Source organism: Zingiber officinale, chromosome 4B (genome assembly GCF_018446385.1).
Source record: "Zingiber officinale cultivar Zhangliang chromosome 4B, Zo_v1.1, whole genome shotgun sequence".
In the NCBI taxonomy this organism is placed as follows: domain Eukaryota; kingdom Viridiplantae; phylum Streptophyta; class Magnoliopsida; order Zingiberales; family Zingiberaceae; genus Zingiber; species Zingiber officinale.
This window is the reverse complement of record NC_055993.1, coordinates 88,836,101-88,851,259: the sequence shown is the minus strand read 5'-3', so window position 1 is coordinate 88,851,259 and position 15,159 is coordinate 88,836,101.

The window sequence follows — 15,159 nt, the reverse complement described above, 5'->3', positions numbered from 1 at the left end:
TAGTTTGAAACAACACTTGTACAATTCCTAGTTCTTGTTTAGCTTTGCTTTGTGAGCTTTGAATGATGTAAGAGACTTCTCCGTCTAAAGGAGAAATTAGTGCGCTTTTTCATTTACCTTGGATTAACAACTTCCTCGGTTGTAACCAAGTAAATCTGTGAGCCTAGTCTTTTTAGTTTATTATTCTTATGCAAGTATGCTTTAATTTTAAGTCATAAGTCCGAAAAAGGTTGTGTTTGTTTTAAATTTGTGCAGGGGTTATTCACACCCCTCTAGCTAGCCCCCAAGGGTCCTAACACCTTTTACTCGTCTTATACCCACTTGATTCAGGACATGGTCTATGTGTCTATCCCCACTAGACTAACTACGTCACACCTAGCCCAAGTAATACTTCCTCATTCTATAAATTCAAATTACTCGTACATATGTACAAGAGTCTCGTACTTTTAACATGTGATGTTTTGGCTAAAGACTTTGAGTAATAATCCTAATGAGAGGCCACAGGGTATATGTCTTCTCACAAGGAGCGGGGAATCCTCTGTGAGTTATCCAAACATCTTTAGGTATTTCAACGTATACCCAATCATCCCAGGTCTACACCTTAATGAGGTGCTTGCTTAATATGTCAAAGTATAAGTCTCTATGACCAAGATGACTTGTATACCTCAAGTTGAAGGAAACTTGCACTCAAGCTGCAGTAAGAGCTTCACAGACATATCCATATATATAAATAATCATATGTAGTCTTACAGCGAGTCACTCCAATGAACTAATTACCATAACTAGCATCCACGTTTAACTCTCAACATCCCAGTGTCTCCAGCCAGTGAGAAAATAACTGCTTGGCAAACCAAGGAGTATAACTCGTGCTAGTCTTATAGAATTGATGATATTCGAATGCATCAATTCGATGACTAGAGAAATTTTAATACGTTCATAATTGCACATACAGAGATAATCACTAGTTGTTATCCAATCACAATTTCTTTCATGCTATGAATTATATAATATATAATGAGTTTAAGACAATAAAACATATAATATATACTCAAATAATGAATCTATATTTAGTAAAAACCATAAGATGATTGTCTTAGGACATCCCTCAAAATCTAGCACCTTTGATGCGTGAACAACCTTTAGAAGACTGCTAGTCTAGCTGATTTGAGCACGATCAGAATGTTCGCACCTCTATGGTATGCACATGACCACGGTCTTCATTTGTCCAACAAACTTAAAATTTTGGAGAGTCTCATAGACCTTTTCCTTCTTACTAGAGATGGCTATTTAAGGTGGCAGTCCAAGAAGAAGCTAACTCTTCACCTTCTTGCCCTCTTTAAAGAGATGGTTATTTAAGGTGGCAATAAAGAGATGGCTATTTATGGTGTCAAACAAAGAAGAAGTTAATTCTTCACCTTCTTGCTAACTCTTTACTTTCTTACCCTTTTTAAAGAGATGTCTATTTAAGATGAAGATCAAAAAGAAAACCTAACCATTAGGGTTTCTTGTAGTGGGGTTTCTAGTTGGGTTGGACTTAAAAGAAAGAACAAGAATATTAGATTAACTCATTAAACCAACAAGCCTTAAGATATAATTAGATTAACCCATTAATTCAATAAGTCCAAAATCCAATTATTAGGTTAACTTATTAATCCAATAAGCTTAAGGTTCAAAACCATAAAATAAACCTATCTCCAAATTAGGATGCTCTGTGTATAATCCATTAGGTTCTCATAACGTTGGCAGTGTTTCTAAAATTATTTTGGATAAACAACCAATGAGTGGCATCTAACAATGCATCAATGATACCCAAGTGATGAGAATATCGAGATCCGACCTAATTTGTCTATGACCATTATCTCGTATAACTCATTCCTTTTGTCATTGATATCTAGATTGATTTATGAGGTATAGACTGTGTCATCCTCTCATCAATCTATATGTTTCTTGATTTCTAAGTAAACCCACTTAACTAAATAAGTTTAATATCTCATATTGACTTATTTGAGCATGGTCATGTATTTCAGTAGTCCTACTCAATCAAGGGCTTACTGTTGGTGCAATCTTGCTCCAGACATTATTTACTTTTGATATTTGGTCAAATAAGTTTAAGTTAGGTAAGATTGGTGATCTAACATAAATATTGAGTAAGCAGGTACAAAGGAGAGTCCAAGAAGATTGTCTTGGTGGGTGAAGTCTCGGAGGTGCGACCTCTTGACAAAAGAAGACTTAGCATGACAAAGTCAAAAGAAGCACTTGAAGGCAAGCGCAAGGATGAGGAGCTGTGGGCTTGGAAGCATCCTAAGGGCACGAGGTTGATGGAAGATGCTTGAAGGTATAAGTCTAGGCTAAGGATTTGGTTCAAGTATGAAAAGATCATGTTTGAAGTCCTGTATTTTCATATTAAGAGATACCAGTCAACTGATACTTCCATCAATTGACTGATACGCGATATCAAAACAAACAGAATGTTGTGACCGGCTACCAGTCGACTGACACAAGTATCAATCGATTGGTATACAACCATTGGACTGATGACGCATAGAATCCCCATAGATTTTGAGTAGCACAGTAGTCGTTACTTGCCACCAGTCGACTGGTGCTTTCATCAGTTGATTGGTAATCAGGGTTTTCAATTTAGAATATAAAGGATTGAGGCTTGGAGAGAAATAATAATCTAATGTAAAAATACTGTTAAGCTCTCTAAGTGGTCTCCAAGCTTCTAAAACTCTCAATTTCTTCTTCCTAATTTCATCTTCCATCTTGTAAGAAGAACAGCTCATCATGTAAAGGTTTCTCCACCTTTGTTCTTGATTTGAGAAGGAGAAGATCATAGTGAAGCTTGATCGTGGCGTATGTTCCTTGGATTAGTCATCTCAAGGAAGTTGAAACCAAGTAAAAATTGAGGAGTTAGCATTGCCTTTTCATTATTTCATTTCTATGTTTCTTTCTTCCGCTAACAATTTGTAGGTAGAAATCGAGTAAAGCTATTCACCCCCCCCCCTCTAGCCGGACACAAATATCCCAACAAGTGGCATCAGAGCCTCATTGACCTCGGAAGAACTTATCATCAACTGAAACATCAAGATGACACTTCAAGAGGGTTATAGCACCGCTAGACCACCATTCTTTGACGGAAATAATTTCGCATATTGGAAAGGTAGAATGGAATATTACCTAATGAATGATATTGAGAATTGGTTTAGTGTTGTAGATGGGTTTGAAAAACCAAAGGATGGATTTGGAGCACTTCTACCAACCAAGGATTGGAAAAAGGAAATAATGGGGAAGGCTCAAGCCAATGCAAAAGCCGCAACCACCCTACAATGTGGATTATCTAAGGAGCAACTAAATAAAGTAGGACCATTCAACTCCGCCAAAGAGCTTTGAGAGAAGCTCATTGAGTTGAATGAATGATCAAGTGAATCAAGAAGAGCCAAGAGGGATCTTTTGATGAGTAAACTTTAAACATTCACCATGAAGACAAATGAGACTGTGAGTCAAATGCATGGTAGATTCAAGGAGATAGTAAATGGGCTTCATGTAATAGGTGAGAAAATTGACAACGGGAATCTAATAAGGTATGTTCTTCAATCCTTTCCTAGAACAACCTTATGGGCATCAATGGTTGATGCATATAAGGTTTCTAGAGATCTATCCTTAGTTAAGCTTGATGAACTATTTTGCAAATTTAAACTTCATGAACAAGCTAATGTGTCTTCAAAAGAGAAAAGCATAGCCCTCATTGTAGAGAAGAAGGAGATGAAGAAGAAGAAAGAAAAGAAGGAGGAATCCTCATCATCCAAATCCGAGCAAGAGTCATCGGATAGTGATGAAGAAATGACGGCTAGTGAAGTGGCTCATTATATTAAGAAGATGATGGGAACATCAAGGAGATTCACAAGGAAGGATGTGAAGAAGATGTTTCAACCTTCAAAAGGTAAAAGTAGTCAAAGTTCAAGTTTTAATACTAATGTCATTTGTTATGGATGCAACAAGAAAAGACACATTAAGCTAAATTGTTCAGAATTGAAAAAGAAAGAAGAAAAGGAGAAGAAGAAGGAGGAGGCCATGGTGGCTCAAGCTACATGGGATACTCCAAGTATTGATTCGTTGGATGATGATGAGTTATGTCATGTCACCCGACACATGGCATTTATGACCCTTGAAGATGACAAAGAAGCATCAAGTCAAGAGGAAGTCTCAAGTGAAGAGGAATCTGGTGATGAATTGTCATCAAGTGATGATGAGGTAAAGGAATCTCCCAAAGTAGAACTTCTTTATAAAACTATTGCTCATCTCAAGAATGCCTTGGTTAAATCATAATCTAGGGTTAAGACTTTGAAGGGAGAACTTAAGTCTATTAGAAATGATGCATGTATATCTAGTGAGTCAAATATGTTCAAGGAAGAAAATGAAAAATTGAAGAATGAAGCGATTGAACTAAGAGCATGTTTAGAAAAATTCACAAACAGATCAAAATATCTACATATGATCATTAGAGACCAAGGGGCCGTTTATAACAAAGCCAGAACCGAAAGTTGCCTACATGTCTCTAATCAATGGTACTAGAAATGATGCATTTAAAAATAAAGTCAAGAAGAATCTTATGAGCAAGGTAAAACAAGCTTGGGTGCCTAAGAAATATTTAAATGGCACTTCCAAATCAAGTGCATGGATATCAAAGAGCTGTGTTTTATGTTATTTAGGTAGAAGAGTAGAAGGATGCAAGTATGTGGATTGTGGATAGTGGTTGCTCAAGATATATGACCGGTGATGTGAGTAAGTTCTCTACAATAAATTATATAAAGAAAGGAACGATATCATTTGGGAATAATGGAAAGTTCAAGATTATAGGTAAAGGCACGATTAAGATATCACATATAATCATTATTCATAAAGTCCTATTGGTTAAGAACATGGAATTTAATTTGCTTAGTGTTAGTCAATTATGTGATGCCGGATATAATGTAGAGTTTCACTCCGACAAGTGCTTAGTTAAGCATAAGAGTCTCAAAAATGTTGTGCTAGAAGGATATAGAAAAATAAATCTTTACTATGTTGATCTTTCATATGCTTCTAACCTTTCTATTAAGTGTTTAATATCAACAGAAGAGGAGAGATAGCTATAGCATAGAAGACTTGAACATATCAACATGAAGAACATAGTCAAAGTAGCCAAAATAGAGTCAGTGAAGGGACTACCAAAAATTAAGTACATCAAGGACAAGATGTGTGACGTATGTCAAGAGAGTAAGCAATATAGATCATCACACAAAGGTAAAACTCTAACTAGTATTTCACTTCCTTTAGAATTATTGCATTTGGATCTCTTTGATTGTCATAGAACTCCTTCTTTGGTAGGTAACAAATATTGTTTAGTGATAGTTGATGATTTCTCTAGATATGCTTGGGTTTTATTCATGAAGCATAAGGATGAAACTCTAGGAATAATCATAGGATTTAGCAAAAGGGTAGAAAATGAAAAAAAAACATCAAAATCAATAGAATTCGGAGTGATCATGGTGGAGGGTTTGAGAGTTTGAATTTTTCTAAGTTTTGTCTAGAAAATAGTTATAAGCATGAATTTTCTTGTCCAAGAACACCTCAATAAATGATGTAGTGGAAAGGAAAAATCGTGTTTTACAAGAGGCGGCTAGGACCATGCTTAATGCATACTCCCTACCTAGCTACTTATGGGCCGAAGTGGTTAATACCGTATGTTATATTCAAAATCATGTTTTGATCCATAAGTGTTTAGGAAAAATACATTTTGAATTATGGAATGGCATAATTCCTATAATTCACTATTTCAAAGTCTTCAATTGCAAGGTTTATATTTTAAATACCAAAGATGACTTAGGAAAATTTGAGTCCAAGTCGGATGAGAGATCCTAGTCGGATACTCATCTACTAGTAGAGGTTATAGAGTATACAACAAAAGGATTCAAATGATTGAGGAATCATCTAATGTTGAATTTGATGAGTCTCCTAGTACTTACCCTAGGAAATCCTCTATTGATAAGGATATATTTGAAAGAAATCAAAACATTATCCAAGAAATTCAAAATCTACATTTAGGGGGTATTGATCAAGGGGGAGGAAGAAGCGTTTCGGATGATGAAAGAAATAATGTAAACAATGATCATCATGAATGTGATGATCCCATAACTTCTAGGACCTTAAGGCACCATCAAAATCATCCTATTGATCAAGTAGTTAGAGATGTTATACAAGGAGTAAGGACTAGATCCTACTTTAGAGATCATCCTAGTCAAATTGCTCTAATATCCCAGTTTGAACCAAAATCAGTTGATGAAGCCTTAATTGATTCAGATTCGATCCTAGCAATGCAAGAAGAGTTGAACCCATTTGAGAGAAGTAAAGTATAGGAGTTATTTCTAAGACCCAATGATAGTACAATTATTACAACAAAATGAGTTTTTAGAAATAAATTGGATGATCAAGGAAGAGTCACTAGAAATAAGGCTAGGTTGGTGGCTAGGGGTTTCAATCAAATAGAGGGACTTAAGTATGATGAAACCTATGCTCCAGTAGCATGGTTAGAATCCATCCGGATCCTATTAGGATATACCGCTCACATAGGTTTTAAACTTTATCAAATGACTGTGAAATAAGCTTTTCTTAATGGATTTATTAAGTAAGAAATTTATGTAAAGCAACCACCCGAATTTGAAAATATAGATTACCCAAATCATGTTTATAAACTTAATAAAACCTTACATGGATTAAAACAAGCTCCCTGGGTTTGGTATGAGAGACTCTCATCCTTCTTAATCTCTAAGGGCTTTAGAAGATGAACAATTGACCCAACTTTATTTCTAAAGTCTAGAGATGGAGACATTTTGTTGCCCAAGTTTATGTTGATGATATCATTTTTGGTTCAACAAATAATGAGTTTCTTAATGATTTTATCAAGCACATGGAAAGTGAGTTTGAAATGAATCTAGTTGGAGAATTGAGTTTCTTTTTAGGATTGCAAGTCAAACAAACTAGTAAAGGAACTCATGTCTACCAAACAAAATTTGCTAAGGAAATTATCAAGAAATTTGGTTTGGAAAATATTAAAGTAGTATCTACTCCTATGAGAACTAATATCAAGATTGATAATGATCAAGAAGGAAAATTAGTATATCCCAATCAATATAGAAGTATAATTGGTAATTTTATATACCTAACTGCTAGTAGACTGGACATTTTATTTGCGGTAGGAATGTGTGTAAGATACCAATCATGTGCCAAAGAGTCTCACTTAGTTACGGTAAAAAGAATCTTGAGATATGTCAAGAGCACTCTTAATGTAAGTCTTTGGTACCCTAGAACCCAAAATTTTGACATGATTGGATACACCGATTCTGATTATGTGGGTTGCAAATTAGATAGGAAGAGTACTAGTGGTAGTTGTCAATTTCTTGGATCTTCCCTAGTGAGTTGGAGTAGTAGAAAGCAACCTTATGTGACCTTGTCCACAATCGAGACCGAGTATGTGGCCATGGTGGTTGTGTAGCTCAATTGTTTTGGATGATGCATATCTTAGAGGATTATGAGTTACATTATTCTAAAGTCAAAGTGTTATGTGACAATGTGAGCACCATCAATTTGACCAAGAATCTGGTGCATCACTCTAGGACCAAATACATTGAGGTGAAACATCACTTCATTAGAGATCATGTGGTAAGGGGAGACATTGAACTAATGTATGTTGAATCTAAATCTAACATTGCCGATATCTTTACTAAGCCTCTACCCGAAGTGGAGTTCACCTCCTTTAGGAGAGAACTTGGTATGTGCTTTGTAGAATAGTACTGAGTTTAGCTTTGTTGGTTGCTACTTGGAATTCCATTCTGCTTCCCCTGTATAAAAATTTGTACAAGCACAAAACTTTCCTAACAACCTATGTGTTCCTCATGAGTTAAACTTGAATTGGAAACGGAACTTAACATTTTTACTTCAAGTTCAACTCATATTTTCTTCAGTAGTTAAAACTTGGATTACAAACGATACTTAACATTATTAATCCAAGTTCATCCCATGTTACAGAAGTTGATTAAATATCTATTTCAAGAATTGACTTTCAGGGTAAACATGGCAAGACACTTGGCCTTCTTGGGTATGCGATCATCCACCACTTCCTAGACAAAGCCTTTCAAAGAAATTGGATATTTAAACTTCTTACAGTAACCCTAGGTTTAACTACAGATACCTCAAAGCACAAGACCAAAACACTAAATCAAAACACAAAAAACGAAACACGAAATCGCTAGTCTCTTGTGTTGGTATTTCAGGATCCATACAAAGAACACAAACTAATTAATTTGAAGTGGAAATAATTAATTAGTTATACCTTTCTTTGTAGTTAAAGACCTCTTCATCTTCTGTTGTATTCCTCTCCTTCTCTTGGACGTCGTGAGGGCGACGATCTACCAAGATGAAATCCACCCAAATAACTTCTTCTCCTCCAAGAAATTCGGCCACCAAGGGAAGCCAAAATAGGAAACTTCCTTCTCTTATTCTTCCTCTCCAAGCAATCGGCCTTAAGAAGATGCCACTAGATGTGCCGCCGGCTATGGAAACAAAAGGAAAAGGAAGGGAAAAAGAGAGAGTGCCGGCCACCAAGGAATAGAATAGGAAGAGGAGGAGCCGGCCCTTATGGAGCAAGAGAATTAAGAGATGTGTGTATTTCCATAAGGCACCCTTTACCTCTCTTTTATAATCCTTGGTTATGGAAAAAAAGGAAATTTTAATAACAATTAAAATCTCTCTTTTAAATTTCCTATTGTGATGGTTACAAAAGGAAAGTTTTAAAAATTAATCTCTCTCTTTTAAACATTATAGATGACTACAAAAAAGGAAAGATTAAAATTAAAACTTTTCTTTTAAATCATGGTTACAAAAAAAAATAAAGTTTTATCAAAATTAAAATCTCTCTTTTAAACATTATAGATAACTACAAATAAGGAAAGATTTTAACAAAATTAAAATCTCTCTTTTAATCCTTTGTAGATAGCTATAAAAGGAAAGATTTTAAAATTTAAACTCTCTTTTAAAACCATATGGATGGCTATAAAAGGAAAGATTTTAATAAAAATAAAATCCCCTTTTAATCCTAGTGGTCGACCCCTAGCTTGGGCACCAAGCCATGCTTTGGCCAACCACTTCTTGGGCTCCAAGCTAATGCTTGGCCGGGCCCCTTGCACCAAGCAAAGATGTGTCTGACCCATTACTTGGGTAAGAAGTAGATTTGGTGGATATAAAGCTTTATAGAGGCTACAACAGGGACTGAGAGGAGGAATTAGTTTTGATCTCCTGATGAGCTTGAGCTTCCTGTGTTCCACCCGAGTACCCAACTCAAGTTCATCAATAATAACTCATACCACTAAAGAGTTATTATTGAACTACCGCATCAATCTCATATTATATTATGTGCTCCTTCTTATTATGAGTGCATTAGTCTCCCTGTGTTTAAGATATCGAATGTTCATTAATTAAATGAGTTACTGATAACTCACTTAATTAATATCTAGCTCCAAGAGTAGTACCACTCAACTTCATTATCATGCCGGACTAAGTCCACCTGCAAGGTTTACATGATAATCCTTATGAGCTCCTAAAGGGGGCATCATCAACCTAGATTACTAGGACACAGTTTCCTTTTATAATCTACAACACACCATATAAATAATATTATTTCCCAACTTATCAGGCCTATTGATTTAACAAATAAATCTCACCCATTGATAAATTAAAGAAATAAATATTAAGTATATGTGCTTGTTATTATATCGGGATTAAGAGTACGCACATCCATAATAACAGAGGTTATGTTCTTTTATGCAGTCAGTTTAAAAGGAACAGCCTTAAATGGTCCTGCTCAATACACACATAGTGTACTAGTGTAATTTTATAGTCAAGATAAACTAGTACCAAATTACACTACAACCATTCCAATGGTTTGTCCCAATCCATCTTGGTTGTGAGCTACTATTTATAATTTATAAGGAACTGATAACATGATCTTCTGTGTGACACCACACACCATGTTATCTACAATATAAATTAAATGGACAACTGCATTTAACTAAATGCAGACATTTGACCAATGTGATTATTATTACAAAATAAATGTTCATTCAATAAATATTCATACAAAAAGTTAGGCTTTTAGTATATATCCTAACAAGCTTTGCATTATTCCATAGACTAAATTTAAGACAATCCCTAAATATCCATCTCACAAAGGACCTAGGATGCCTTACTTGTGTATTTCTTCACTTAGACATCATGTGAGATGTTAGGAAGATGTGTTTGGCTCATCATGCTGGTTATGATGTATTACTTTGAGCCAAAATAACATCAAGAGATATTAATCCTTTATTGGACCAATCATTGGGAAGGCTTGTGCACAATTAATGTGCTCATAGCTCCTAGAACATGATTGGACATTGTTAGAATACTATGCTCATGCATGAAATTATGCATTCCAATTATAAAAGCATAGAATTTTCATTTAGGTGCGTAATTATCACATAAATGGGTACTAGGAATGCTTTAAGGTTTAGCATGGGAAAATATATTATGAAGAATCAATAACTAGGACTTTAGGTCAAGGTTTTATTGAACCATTTTTGATAATAATGAGTGTTGTATCTATTTTGGGATTCGAGATATAAGTATTTTTCCACTCATTTTCCCAAGTAGATATCAAAAAAACATACCTCTCTACAAAATTAAGTATTTTTAGAGGTTAGAGAATATTTGGTGTATTTCTGAAATTCTGTTCAAATAAAATTCTAGACTCACATTGTGTATCAGTCGACTGGTAATATCAATCGACTGACAACACTATTTTATAATACAGAGAGCTTTTGTATATTTTTGCTATTAAGGGCAGACGACTGATACTTCCATCAGTTGATTAGTGTTAGGGAATCTTTATAAGTAGTGCACGACCGAGCTACGACAGAAACCCTAGTTTTTCGCCGTCGCTTGACATTCTTCGCTGACCACCACCCTTCGCCGCTACTTTCAACTTCCTAACCCCCTCAAAACTCCTCCAAGCCCTAAGATCTACTCTTCCTCTCCTCTTCTACCGAGCATTTTTCTCCGATTCAAGTTTAGGGTTTGGGGATCACGCCAATCTTCCCTAAATCTTTCAATTAGCACAAATGGAGCGTAGGTAATTCATTCTCAACTCCACTTTTTGATTTTAGTATGATAAATGGCTCAACCTAACTTATATGCATGTTTTTCATGATTTCTCCTTTGATTGGATCACAATGGGTACATCATTTTGCATTCGCATGGTTTAGAGTTAGGCAAAAATGCAGGGCGGGAGAGGGTACCTCTCGATAACCCCCTTTAGTGCCTTAAGGAGATCGGTTCCCTTCCAAGTCTGCTCGGCAACGCTTTGTGACTACCGACTTTCAAATGATGAATTATCGATATCTCAATCAATCCTATTTTAGTGACATTGCTCCTGCCATCATTGAGACAATTATGTATTATGGTTTAGATAGGTTGGTAAATTGCACACATACGGTTAATTTAGATCTATGTAAAGAGTTCTACAATAATCTCCATCCCATAGGTGGTGGTAATGGTCATGCATTTACCACTATTCTTGGAAGAGTGTGTCTTGAGTTCACTCCTGATGTGTTGAGATCCTTCTTAGGGTGTAGGGCATCTACTAGCACGTTCACATGCTTTCCTCGGTTGTTGAGCCCTTCACTCAGTCACTTTCCCATGTGTCTATTGACATGATTCATCAGCATTACTTTCATGCTCCTAGGGCTCTTCTTAGGTGCATTTTTGATGTCACACGCATGTCCTGCCCTAGTTATATCTTTTACAAAGTTGTTATTACATGCATCTTGCCCATTGTCACTAAAGGGCAAGCAAAGATTAGGCTACCTCATTTAGTCATAATGTATGCATTAGAGCAACGACTAGACATTGATGTAGCTCTCTAGGTCTTTGAGTCCATCATACACTTCTCTGGTCCGATGCAAGGGAAGTTGTACATGTCGTTTTGTCACGCCTTGACATGGTTCTTCGCATCTAGAGGGATTGATGTCACTCATGGTGCACAACATCAATTGTCAAAAGACTTTGATCAGCTAGGGCCTCGACAGATATCTCTGGCACAGATTGAGTAACATCAGGGCGTTATGGTATGCCGTTGCAGACATGGTCATGATGCTTCATATTCGAACGATGATGCGGAGGAGGCCCCTACTCCTGGACCGGCACACATGTCCCTGAGAGAGCGGGTCTCTCACTTGGAGGAGTTTGTCCATGAGGAGTTTCGAGAGGTCTGTCAGTAGCAGACCGAGATGCTCGAGATGATGCAACGTTGGGATCTTGCTTACTAGGGTCCTCCTCCTCAGCTGATGATGCTTACGCGTAATGCATGGTTTTTAGTTAGTGTCAAGAGATTGTTAGCTTCGACTTGCTCTTCTTCTATTCATCTCGAACACTATAGCTGCTCTTGTAGTATGTTGTAGTTCATGAATATGTCCCTTATGACTTTGCATAGCCATATACCTATGTATGACTTTTTGGTTATTTGTATGACTTCCATGCTTATTACTATGACTTTTTGGCATATATATTTCTTGATTGTGTATGATTGTTAGATTTATGTCTAATTCAATGTGCTTATCGTATGTTTATGGATAATTATTGTGCCTTTTGGTGATTATGTCTATCTCAGTGTGAGAATTATCAAGTTGTCATATGATATATACATTACACATTACTGTTGAAAATCCGACACCAGTTGACTGGCACGCTATGTTTTCATCTCTTATTTCTGAGGTTTCATCTTGATATTCTTTCCTTTGGATATCCCTTCTTATGACATGTTTCTCTAGCACTCGCACTTTGAAAGTATTTGGGATTAAGGGCGAGCTTGGATTAGTTTTAGCTTATGCTCCCTCTAGTTTTTTGTTGTTTGATGAAGGGGGAGAAATGGATAGGTTAAGTTAGAACCACCTTCATTATGCCTATGCTTTATGGTTATTGCATATTTACTATGCTTTATGGTTATTGAATATTTAAAGACCTAACTTAAACAAATTTGCCTAATATCAAAAAAGGGAATATTGTTAGTGCAATCTTGCTCCAGGCATTATTTACTTTTGATGTTTGGTCAAATAAGTTTAAGTTAGGCAAGGTTGGTGATCTAACATAAATATTGAGTAAGCAGGTATAAAGGAGAGTCCAAGAAGATTGTCTTGGCAGGTGAAGTCTCGGAGGTGCGGCCACTTGACGAAAGAAGACTTAGCATGACAAAGCCGAAGGAAGCACTTGAATGTAAGCACAAGAATGAGGAGCCATGGTCTTGGAAGCATCCTAAGGGCATGAGGTTGATGGTGTTAGGACCAAAAGTAGCTAGAGGGGGTGAATAGCTCGTCGCGTTCTCTCGGTGCGCTTCGTTGCTTGGCGTTGCTTGTTTCTTCTTGGATGTGCAGCGAAAAATACAGAAACAAATACAACCACGCTAACACTAGGATTTTACTTGGTATCCACCTCCAAAGGAGGTGACTAATCCAAGGATCCACACCACGCACACACCCTCCACTATGAAACACTCCTTTTCGGTAACTACCGAAGGCGGAGAAGCCCTACAACACTCTCAGTACAAGAAGAAGAAAGGGAAATACAAGTTAAGCAAAAGCTTACAAGATGTGCAGTAAAAACCCTAACCCTAACTTCTTCCTCTTGCAATAGATCCGCCTCTTGACTTGGAAAGCCTCCAAGAACCTTCAAGAACTGGCGATCACGTGCTTGTAGAGAGCTGTGGAGGAGCTGGAATGAATCTGAGAAGAGCTCGTGAAGAGATGCCGAAGACCACGCTCGCCGGCTTTAAACACGACGCCAACGGTCGGATCCCGATCGATTCAAATGTTCCGATCGATCGAGGCCTTGGATCGATCCACGGATCGATCCGGAGCTCAGCAACTATCAGAGCGCCGATCGATCCATGGATCGATCGGCTGTTATCGCGAAGATCGTCCGATCGATCGGCCGATCGATCGACCTCTGGATCGATCCACGGATCGATCCGTGGCTCGCTGAGGAGAATGCGGATCGATCCACCGATCGATTCACATCTGATCGATCCACGGATCGATCCAGACTTGGTTTTTTCCCAAAACCAAGTCCCAAACCTCCTAACCAACATCCGGTCAACCTTGACCTGTTGGTACATCATGCCTCGCATCGGTCACTCCCTTGACCTGCCAGACTCCCACCAAGTGTCCGGTCAGCCCTTTGACCCACTTGGACTTTTACTCGTCGTGCCAAGTATCCGGTCACTCCATTGACCTACTTGGACTTCCACCAGATGTCTGGTCAACCTTGACCCATCTGGACTTCCTTCCTTGCCAAGTATCCAGTCAATCCCTTTGACCTACTTGGACTTCCCAACACCAGATGTCCGATCATCCTTGATCCATCTGGATTTCCTTCCTTGCCTGGCTTCACTCACCAGGACTTTCACCTAGCTTCACTCACTAGGGTTTTCCATCTGCCTAGCTTCACTCACTAGGACTTTCACCTGGCTTCACTCACCAGGATTTTCTTCTGCCTAGCTTCACTCACTAGGACTTTCACCTAGCTTCACTCACTAGGGTTTTCCATCTGCCTAGCTTCACTCACTAGGACTTTCACCTGGCTTCACTCACCAGGATTTTCCATCTGCCTAGCTTCACTCACTAGGACTTTCACCTGGCTTCACTCACCAGGATTTTCACCTGGCTTCACTCACCAGGACTTTCACCTGGCTTCACTCACCAGGATTTCCTTCTGCCTAGCTTCACTCACTAGGACTTTCACCTGGCTTCACTCACCAGGATTTCCTTCTGCCTAGCTTCACTCACTAGGACTTCCTTCTGCCTAACTTGCCAGTTAGGACTTCCCAGTCAAGTATCCGGTCAACCTTGACCTACATGACTCTTCTTCGATCAATATCTTATTGTCAAACATCTAAACCCTAACCAAGACTCAGCTTGGTTAACTAGGTCACCCTTGACCTGAGGGATATTGCACCAACAATCTCCCCCTTTTTGATGTTTGACAATACCACAATAACACTTACAATCCCACATGTAAGTTAGGCTAATCCTATAGCCTCCT